This window comes from Choloepus didactylus, chromosome 6, assembly GCF_015220235.1.
Source record: "Choloepus didactylus isolate mChoDid1 chromosome 6, mChoDid1.pri, whole genome shotgun sequence".
NCBI lineage: Eukaryota > Metazoa > Chordata > Mammalia > Pilosa > Megalonychidae > Choloepus > Choloepus didactylus.
The window spans coordinates 1,862,875-1,874,676 of record NC_051312.1 but is presented as its reverse complement, the minus strand read 5'-3'; the positions used below and the strand labels follow the sequence as shown (position 1 = coordinate 1,874,676).

The following is an 11,802-nucleotide window of genomic DNA, read 5'->3' as shown; positions in this document are numbered from 1 at the left end:
AAACCAGTCTGAAAAAGCTACACATTATATGTGCCTAATTACATGATACTCTGGAAAAGACAAAACAAGGTTGATGATAAAATGTTCAGAGGTTGTCAGTTGTCCAGGAGAGGAGGAGGAGGAGAAAATGGGTGAAGCACAGTGGAGTTTTTAAGGCAGTGAAACTATTCTGTTTGATGCTGTAATTGTAGATACATGACTTTGGAAATGAGTGGAATCTGTTAAACTACAGGCAAAAGGAACTGTACGTAGCACTGTACTCTAGCTGATAAAGTTTTATAGCACATGCCTATGGTTTAATATTCTGATACTGCTCTACTTGTATACTGGAATTAAATCTGTAAGGAAATGGAGGAACATGGATGATGGGAGCCAGGTTTCCCACTGAGTGGGAGATTACAGATAGGAAAGAAGAGGAGGTAACAATGGCCCATTTGGTAATGGTCTAGAATTGGAGACATCAATATTAACCCATGTTTAGTTTAGTATAGATACAGAGGATTACATACATAAATTTTTATAGATATTAATATATACATAGGTTAGTATGTCCTGTCAGCTGAAAGGGCCTAAAAACAAAGACACCCCAATGTCAATGAGCACAAGTGCCAAGATCTTGGTTTCTAGTATTATCCTCTAATAAAAAGAATCAAGTTTCCTTTGCAGAAGTCACTCATTGTAGGCTGGGGGAGGAAAAACACAAGATGCATCCAGAGCATCTAATAATGATGAAAATAGGAGTTCTAAAAAAGAAAAAAAAAAAGCCACAAAGATGAGGGTGTGTCAAAGGGACACAGAAGGCAACTAGAAAAGCTCCCAATGGCAAAACCTGGAAAAATTTTGAGCAACGAAATGAGTAAAATAGTATTGGACTATAATCCAAAGTATAAAATAAAGTTCATATGGTTATAAATAAGTTATTGAATAAATGAATATTTGGGGGGAAAAGAGAAAAATCTCCTATGTATAAGAATTACAAATTTTTGTTGATAAACTACCCTTAAATAAGTAGAACATAACTGCCCACTCCTTAAGTGTGGCTGCACATAATAATTTCTATCCAAAAAGTACAGTATGGAGAGGTGTGGAAAAGACTTAACTACAGTGGATAATTCTGGCAAACTCTACCTCAGCCAGGTGATCAAAGTCAACATCAACAGTGACATGTTGACAGTATGTACCCTTCATATATGTGATCAAAATAGCATTTCACCTCTGTGATCTCTGTGATCTTACTTCTGAAATCCTATAACCCAGTCTTGTCTTAAAAATATATATATCTAGACAACTCCCAATTGAGGAACGGTCTACAAAATGCCTGATTAGTCCTTCTCAAAACTGTCAAGTCGTCAAAATCAAGGATTGTCTGAGAAACTCATAGCCAAGAAGGACTATGAAAACTAAGGAGCATGAAAACTAAATGTAATGTGGTATGCAGGGTGGACCCTGAAACAGATGAAGGACATTAGGTAAAAACTAAGAATACCTGAATGGGCATTAGTTAATCATAATGTATCAATATTTGTTCATAAATTATTTTTAAAATACTATATTAATGTAAAATGTTGATAATAATGGAAACTGAGTGCAGAGTATATGGAGACTCTCTGTGACAGATACACAATTGTCTGTTCATCTAAAACTGCCCCCCACATGCACACAGTTTGTCATTGGTTGTTGCATATCAGCGATCCCATTGAGAAATAGAAAGAAGAAGGTTTACAAAAATAGAGAATATATGGTTAAAGTCTGCGGAGAGCTGCTATGTCAGGAAAGACTTGAGGAGCCATGATCCCAAAAAAAAAGAGAAAACCGGGATTTGGGTCCAATATCGGGCACCATTTTCCCTTGAAGCAGTTACCAATGTGAAAGCAATTGCAGAGTAGGTAGGAAGACGAAAGAAAGAGCTAACAAATGTCTGAGAAGCTAAGCTGAGCTTCCCTCCGTCTTACAGAACATGGAGTACAAAATTTGGAGTTTAGAACTCACAAAGAATGAGAAACCTGATGTAGTGCACAAGACTAAAGTAAAATACTTACAAAGGAAAATGACGTTATCTGTGACCTAAATTATCTCTAATTTTTCAGCAGTCAGTCAAAACATTTGCATGCAGGAAGTCAAAAATTGCCTGAAAAGTGAGAGGGAAAAAAAAAGAAAAGCAGACTAGAAAGCGGACAATACATGCAGATTTGATTTATAAAGAATTAAGATAACTATGATTAGCATGTCAAAAAGTAAATGACAAGATGGAAATTTTTAGCAGAGAAGAAAATATAAGACAAAAGTAATCAAATGGAAATTCTAGACCTGAAAAATTTAAATGAGATTAAAAATGGCTTAAAAATAGACTCAACAAAGTAGAAGAGAGAATTGATCAATTTGAAAATAGGTCAATTCCAGGCTGAAGCACAGAGAGATCAATGGAGAGAAAATATAGAGCAATCATAAGAGAGAAGCCAAATATGGTAAAAATATCTAACATACATGTAAATAGATTCCAGATGGGGAAGGGAAAGATTAAGCATCAAAAGCATTGTTTGAGAATTTTCAAAAACTGTTAAATTATGTCAGCATATCAATTCAGGAAGTACAACAAATTCTAGCAAAAAAAAATACAAATACAAATACAATACAAATACACAAATACCAAAGGCATACCAACATAAAACTGGTGAAAATTAAAGTTGAATAAATTAACACAAAAGCAGCCAGAAGTAGAAAAGACATGGCTTTCAAAAGATCAACAGTAAGAATGATAGCTGATTTCTCAACAGAAGCAATAGAAGCCATAAAAGAGTAGAATGGTATCTTCAGTATTCTAAAATAAATGGTCTATCTAGAATTCTATAACCCAAAAACAATAATAACCCTTATAAATGGAGCTGAAATAAAAACAGCTTCTGACAAATAGGAAGAAAAAAAAAAGAGAACAAGAAAGATCATCAGCAGGCGAGCTCCAAAGGAATTAACAGATATTCTTCAGGTGGAAAAGAAATGACTCAGACGGAGTCTGGAAAATGTAAGAAGGGAATGAAAAGAATATGAAGGGGAAATACATGGACAAATCTAAGAGAATATTGATTTCACAATTCAATGAATTGTCATTAACAATAGCACAAATACCAGATCACAAATGGATTAACCAATTCTAAAGCCCTGACATTTCTCCTGAACTGATCTAAGTATTAAATTGTATAACACTTCAATAAGTCTAAGATGTATGATAATCACAGTAGGACAGCCTCTAAAAGAATATTAAAGAAGGTATGACAAATAAAGATCATGGAGTTATAAAAATAACTGTTCTAAAAGAAGACAAGAGTGGAGAAGAAAAGATACACAATGCACAAGAAACAAATGGAAAAAATAATGTTAAACCCAAATATGTCATATACAACATTTATGTTAGCAGCCTTTGTTTTGTTAAAAGACAAAGGTTATCAAATTAGATGGGAAAATAAACTATGTGCTGCTTAAAGGAATCTGATGAGTCAAACAAAACAACTAACACATTTGACCTAACTGGCACACATAAAGCTTTTCACCCAAAAACTACGGACTACACTTTTAAAGTGCACAAGGCATATTTATTAAGATTGATCACATACTGGGCAAAAGGTAGGTCTCAACAAATATTTTTTAATGGAATCATGGAGAGCATATTTTTTTTTAGCAGAGTAGAAAGAATAAAAAAATTAATAGCAAAAAGATATCTTGAAAATCCTGTGTTTGCATATTAAGATAAGAGTTCCAAACAACCTATGTCTCATAAAAAGAAATAACAGAAATTTTAAAAACTGATAATGATAATGAAAATGATATACCAAAGCCCATATAACACAATAATGCTGAAATGAGAAATAAATTTGTAGTCTGTTAGTCTAAATTTATAACCTAAAAATATTTATTTCATGGAAGAAAATCCCTAAAATGTAAACATTTAACTATTCAATTCAAGAAGTGTTAAAAAAAAAAATTAAACACAACAAAAACAGAAAAAAGAGATATTAAAGATAAGAGCAAAATTATGAAATAGAAAAGATAGAATCAAAACCAGAAGCTATTTCTCAGAAAGACTAAGCAACAATAAAAACAAGTTTATCCCTAGCAAGAGAGATTGAAAGAAAAAGAAAGCCAAAATAACCAATATCAGGAAAGTAAAATAACCAATACTAAAATGACCTAAAAAGATGTTATAAACAATTTATGCCAATAAATTTGAAAATTTAGATGAAATGGGCACATTCTTAGAATATTAAACTGATCAAAATTGACACTCTGGAATGCTTTTAGGTAATGTGAATCTTTCACTCCCCACCCTTTTATTTTTTTTAAATCTCATGATAGCTGGCATTTGTTCCCATTACTTGAAATTGAGTAATTCTTAACTAATGCAGCATAACTGTCAGTAGGACAATAAAAAAACAAACAAGTGGCACAACATGTGTTATCATTTTATAGATTATTTTATCATTTAGCTTAAATGAATTGATTTTTAAATTTTATTCCTTTACTCATTCAACAAATATTTATGGGGCCTGCTCTTGAGTCAGGTTCTGTGGTAGAATCATGAATAAAACAGACATAATCTTCCTTGTTTTATTTTGGAGTTCAGAGTGTCTAATACTGTATTATTAAATGTTATATTTTTGCTTTGTCTACATGTTTATGCTAAATGAAATTATAACCCTGATAACTAGAAACAGTCATTAATTAAAGATAGGAAATATATGAAAATGGATATGTATGTGGCACATTTGATCAGGCTCACAATATCAAACATACTGCAAATAGTACAGCAGATAATAGAGATGAGTTAAAAACAAAAAATGCAAAGCAATTTAAAGACAGAAAAGAACAAAGGAAATTATTTGCACTGGATTTCACCTAAGCCCTAGGTGTGTTATAAGCATGAGAATTTTGCAAAATACTTTTGTTAACTTTCCCTTCATTTTTAAGCAGAATATAATGAGTATTAAGACAAAAAAAGAAAAGTCAAATAACCTAATATTACCAAAAGACCAAGTCCCACATGAAATCCTGTACATAGAATTAAAGTGAGCTACTACATCACACTTGAAAGAGAAGTGCACAATCATTGTTTTCTTTAATATTTCAACCACTGTAAAGTGCAATAGTAAATAGCAATTAAAATACAACTGAAAAAAATTGTCTTTATAAAATTAGAATATCTGTGCTGTTATCAATTTATCAGTCAATTAATTATGTTAAAACTTTACAATTCACCTGGATAAGCTGACAGGTATTAGATCCCTTTTCATTTTTCTTATCTGTGTGTCTTAAGTTTATGCAGATGAACTTGAAGATGTGTGCAAAACTTAATAAAAAAGCAGGAAAAATTATTAGGCATTGTTACAGTTTGCTAATGCTGCCTGTTATGCAAAGTAACAGAAATGGATCAGCTTTTATGAAAGGGGGTTTATTTGGTTACACAGTTACAGTCTTAAGGCCATAAAGTGTCCAAGTTAAGTCAACAACAATTGGGTACTTTCACTGGAGGATGGCCAATGGCGTCTGGAAAACCTGATAGCTGGGAAGCAACGTGTTTGGTGACTGCTCCAGTGTTCTGGTTTTGAAATGGCTTTCTCCCAAGATGTTCCTCTCTAAGCTCAAGATCCTCAAAAATGTCACTATTAGTTTCTCGTGGGGCATTTGTCCTCTCTTAGCTTCTCCAGAGCAAAAGTCTGCTTTCAAAGGCCGTCTCCAAAATGTCTCTGTAAACTGCAGTTCCTCTCTCAGCTCCTGTGCATTCTTCAAAGTGTCCCTCTTGGCTGTAGCAAGCTCGCTCCTTCTGTCTGAGCTTATATAGTGCCCTAGTAAACTAATCAAGCCCACGCTCAATGGGCGGGGCCCACCTCCATGGAAATAGTCCAGTCAGAGTCATCATCCACAGTTGGGTGGGTTGCATTTCCATGGAAACACTCAATCAAAGAATTACAATCTAATCAACACTAATGCATCTGTCCATATGAGATTGCATCAAAGATAATGGTGTTTGGGGGGACATAAAACATTCAAACTGACACAGGCATGTAGAGTGTTTTTTAACATAACAAAATATCTCAACATACTATAATGGTATCTTTTTTGATAGTGACAAATCAATCACCAGGACATCCATAAGAATGCTAGTTCATGCAAAAGCTGTGCTAAAGAGTATGGAATTTCATTTTTAAAATATATAAGGCAAGCAATTGCTCGGGTATCTGTATAGAGCAATCAATAGCCAGAATTGTAGCCATGAAAATGGATGCAACCCTCAGCATTTCTATTTATTCTAAGAAAATTATCAAGTACAAATTGTCAGTGCTATAGGGTAGCCTTACGATAGTTTCTTGACACTGACTTGCAATTTCACTTTTATCATATTTACTGAGATGGGCACTTCTGTTGTGACACTCAATTTTGTTCCTCAGATAGAATAAGAGTCAGATTTCTGTTACACTAACCAAGAAACAAGCCCCATGCTCTCACTTTTCATGGGAAATGGTAATGGGAGAGGTTTTAAAGAGTTGAGTTCACTCTCAAGATCTAAGAGCCACTATCTGTGCAAATGTATTTGGCTTTTATTGGCACTAATTTTGTTTCACTGCTGGTACTTGAAACCACTTAATCTAATTGGTTCTGTTCACTTTGCATGTCCTTCCAAAAATGTGTACAAACCATGCTTTAAATGTTGGCCTTCAAGTTTTTTAATAAGAAACTTTTGTATTGACTTGCTCCTTTTCTTTCACTTTGAATTTCCATGTCTGAAGGTCTGCACTGGGCAATGAATGGATAATGAGGCTCCTTGGACTCCCTTCTGTGTCCTCAGCAAACGGGGCAAAACCCTGTAGGTGACCACTAATAGGGCTTCAAAAGAATGTCCTTGTTGGTGGCATTCTATAAATGCCAGTGCTCTACCCACTGGTGGAGTACAATCCCTAAGACACCTTGTTTTAAATTCACTCTCAACAGCAATTTTTTATTACTTGTACCTTAAACTTTACTTCTTAACCCTATTAGGTTTCAGGTACAGTGGAATAAAAAATACCTCACAAGTCTATTACAAATAAATGAGCTAAATTACGGGAAAAAAGTCTATCGTCTTTCAAAGCGGTATTCGATTATGTCCTCATTCTAATGTTCTGCCCATTAAATTGTGGCTTTAAATTATATACATTTTAAAAAGTCATTTCTAAGGACACAGACAGTGAATTCCACATGTTGGTTTTTAAATAAACTTTCCATTTTAGAACAGTTTTAGGTTTACAGAAGAATTATGAAGGTAGCACAGAGCTCCCACATATCTTTTACCATGTTCCCTACTGTTAAGAGCTTATGCTAGAATGGGACATTTGTTATAATTAATGAACCAATATTGATATATTTTTGTTAACTAAAGCCTGTATTTTATTCAGAGGTCCTTCATTTTTATTTAACATCCTTTTTCTTTCTGAAATCCCATCCAGATACCATATTGCATTAAAAAGTTGTCATATCTCCTTTGGCTTCTATTGACTGTGAGTTTCTTCGTTGTACTTGTTTTTGATGCAGAGCTTTCTTTTATGACATGAAGTTAAATGAAAGTTGTAAGGTAGTTTCAGGAAATGAGGTAGGGAAATGATTTTGGCAGATAAAGAAGTTCCATTAAATTAATAGATCTCAAATCTAATATAGTTAGACTGGACTGTATACTTCACTGATATTCTTTGTAAGAGAGATGAGCACATTTTGGAATTGCAGGGTTGCAGTTTCCTAATTACCACTGAAAATAAAATTTCAATGGTGAAATCAATACCTTAAATAAAAATACAAATATACTTGATTACATTGAATTTTTGAATAGTTAATAGAAACATCTGAGATTATTTTACAATGGTATCATAGTACGACATTTGAGTTATTAGCTGTTTTAGTTTCCTAGCTGCTAAAACAAATACTATACAATGGGTTGGCTTAAATAATGAGAATTTATTGGCTCAAGTTTTGAGGCTAAGAGAAGTCCAATGTGGAGGCATTAGCAAGGCGGTGCTTTCTCCCAGAAGACTGTGATGTTCTGGGGCTGGCTGCCAGCAGTCCTTGGCCTTGGCTTTTCTATCATCTGGAATTGTACATGGCGGCAACTTCTTCTCTTTCAGTTCCATTGACTGCCAGATTCTGGCTGCCCTCCCACGGCGAATCTCTCTTTCTGACTTTCAATTTGCTTATAAAGGACCAGCACTCAGATTAAAGTCCAACCTGATTCAGTTGGGCCACACCTGAACTGTAGCACCATCTTGAAGAGATCTTATTTACAATAAATGGGTCCGCACTCATCAGAATATAGATCAAGTCCAAGAACATGCCCAAAATGGATACACTGGGGTACACAACTCAATCCACCTCACTGTATGTAATCTTAAAAAATATATTTAAATAGCATTCTTCCACCAAATGCTTTTGAGATCTTTAGAAGGCTTCATTCAGGACTCTGGCTGAGTATTAAGCTGCTCCTGCGTAAGAGAAAACTAACAGTACTTATAATTATGTTATGTGCAAATGGTTGGCATAGGTACCGTAGAATTTTTAACAAATGTTTTTCTGCCGTTCACGATGGCAGCCACTAGCTACGTGTGGGCACTGAAAACTTGAAATGGCTAGTTTGGAGAGTTGGAGACACTGAATTTTAATTTTAATTAAGGTTAATTGATTCGAATTTAAATAAATGTAGCTACTTTATTTAACAGTACAGGATTAAACTCCCAATGAGTTGGAGAGACTGAATGTTAATTTTAATTAAGTTTAATTACTTCGAATTTAAATAAATGTGGCTACATTATTTAACAGTACAGGATTGAACTCCCAAATTAAAAAGCAGAGATTGCTCAGTTGGTTAAAAGGCCAGGTGTACTTACTATATGAAGTCTCAAAAACTGATAGAAAAGTAAACAGAGAATCATTAGGTATACACAAAACTTTTACGTTATTAATCAATTTGACCTAATGAGACATATAGAAAACACCATACAGTAAATTAAAATATGCTTTATTTTCAAGTGCCTATGGAACATATTTATTAAGTTCTTTTCAAAGGCTCACATCTAGGCCATACTATGGACCAAAACTGAGTCTCTAAACATGTCAGTTTCTCCAGAGCAAACGCTGGGCTGGCATCTCCAAACAGCTCTGAGTATCTCCAAGTGTCAGCATCAGTGTCAGCTTTTAACTTGTCTCCAAACTGTCCCTGTCTGCCCTCTGTGTACGCTCTCCTTAAAGGACTTCAGTGGTCTGATAACGACCCACCCTGAGTGGGAGGTGTCCACACCTCCAAGGAAATAATTCAATCAGTGGTTCCACACTAATGAACAGACTAATCAGTGTGCCCCCACAAGATTGCATTGAAGAATATGACTTTTCTGGGGAAACTAATATGTCCAAACCAGCACAGGACAACAGGACATAGAAGAAGGAGATAGAGAATACTATGAGCAACAATATGCTAACAAATGACCAACCTAGACAAAACGGACAACTTCCTAGAAAAGCATGAACACCCAATTTAGACCTGAGAAGAAGTAGAAGACCTTGTGCCAGTTTGAATATTTTATGTCCCCCAGAAAAGGCCATATTCTTTAATGCAGTCTTGTAGGGGCAGATGTTATTAGTGTTGATTAGATTGGAATCCTTTGATTGTTTCCATGGAGATTTGACTTAATCAACTGTGAGTGAAACATCTGGATAATTTCCATGGAGTAGAGGTGTTACCCCACCTAATTAGGGTGGGTATTAATTAGATCACTGGTGTCATATAAGGGAATTCACATACAGAAGGACCTCAGAGCAACTGAGAGTGATATTTTGAAGAGGAGCTGCAGCGTACAGAGACATTTTGAAGACAGCTGTTGAAAGCTGACATTTTGGAGAAAGCCGTTTTGAAGCACAACCAGGAAGCAAAGGGAGAAGACACCAGCCACGTGCCTTCCCAGACAACAGAGATGTTCCAGACGCCACTGGCCATCCTTCGGTGGAGGTAGTCTTTTCTTGATGCCTTAGTTTGGACATTTTTGTGGCCTTAAGACTAACTTTGTAACCAAATAAACCCCTTTTATAAAAGCCAATCCTACAATATCCACCAGAAATTAACAAAGTTTAGAATGACTATAGTTTGTTAATTTCTGGTGGGTATGGTAGGAACAAATTCACAGAAATGTTACTATATTAGGTTACTTTCTTAGGGTAGAGTAGGAGCATGTTGGAAGTAAAACACTTACATTAGGTTAGCTGTCTTTTTCTTATTCCCTTGTTTTGGTTTCTTTGAAAAAAAAATTTTTTTTTGCTGACTTTTAATTTAAAACAGTTTTATTAGTCATAATGAATTATAAAACTTTGATAGTTAAATTGTACTATCATTTATGAGGCATTTATTCTTTATACTTATGTAGAGTTGAAATGAAACTGCATACTTGTACTTTCTGTTCTCCAATTCTGAGCAAAATTATGAAGAGAGGATCAAACATATTTGTAAAGCAAAAAACAACTGGGTTAGAAATGAAATATTAGGAGACTTAAGTCTACACACAGCGGTGCTGTAAGAGCATAGGTGGTTTTAGCTCATGTTTGGGTATGAAAGGAATTTAGCGCTTCTCACGAGAAACAAAAGCAGGTGCTGAACCATTGAAAGCCCCAATCAATTATTTTTAGCATGCCTCTTAATTTTTCTATCTCCTGGTTTCTTGTCTTCTGTTCCTGAATCTTGAGGGGATGTCGGCATAGATGGGCCGTGGAGGAAGTGTCAGCAAACAAGAAACAGCAAATCCGGCCATGACTATATAGACAGTCCATCCGAACTGTTCAGCCACGAACCCGTAGATAAATCCAACTATTGCAGAAAAAAGAATAATTCCCTGAAACATCTGTTCAGCTAGCTTCTGGCCCTTGTAATCCGTTTGCATGGGCAGAGAGCCCAGATGCTCCAGCATGTCTGGCCGGGGAGACGCGCCGCAGAGCGCAAGAGGCGGTCGCGTTGCAGAGAGAGTCGGGGCCGCGATCTGGGCCTGCGTGTCCTCTGGCCGGCCTGCTCAGCCGGGGAGCGCAATCGAAATGTTTTTTATTGTAAGTTTTTAAAAACTTTTTTGATATACTTAATTAAAAAAAAAACAATGAAAAAAATACGTAGAGATCCCCTGAGGAGCTGGGGGAGAAGGCAAGGGTATTGGGTTTCCCCACCTTGATGGTTGCTGATGTGCTCACAGACACTGGGGACTGGTGGTTTGATGGGCTGAGCCCTCTTGCCCTTGGGAAGACTGTTATTGCAAAGGAGAGGCTAGGCCTGCTTATAGTTGTGCTTAAGTGTCTGCTCCTGAATGCCTCTGTTGCTCAGGTGTGGCCCTCTCTCTCTAGCTAAGCCAACTTGAAAGGTGAAATCACTGCCCTCCCCTCCATGTGGGATCTGATACCCAGGGGAGTAAATCTCCTTGGCAACATGGAATGTGACTCCGGGGAAGGAATCTAGACCCCAAATCGTGGAATGGAGAACATCTTCCTGACCAAAAGAGTAATGTGAAATGAAATGAAATAAGTTTCAGTGGCTGAGAGATTCCAAAAGCAGCCGAGGGGTCACTCTGGTGGGCACTCTTAGGCACCATGTAGACAACCCTTTTTAGGTTCTAATGAATTGGAATAACTAGCAGTAAATACCTGAAACTATCAAACTACAACCCAGAACCCTTGAATGTTGAAGATGATTGTATAACAGTGTAGCTTATGAGGGGTGACAATGTGACTGGGAAAGCCATGTGGATCACACTCCCCTTTGTCCAG

At 35.9% G+C, this 11,802-nt stretch overlaps 1 pseudogene; it reads right to left on the bottom strand.

Moving 5' to 3' along the window:
• Positions 1-10,669: 10,669 nt before the first annotated feature.
• LOC119535993 lies at positions 10,670-10,988 on the bottom strand (annotated as a pseudogene).
• Between the last annotated feature and the right edge of the window lie 814 nt (positions 10,989-11,802).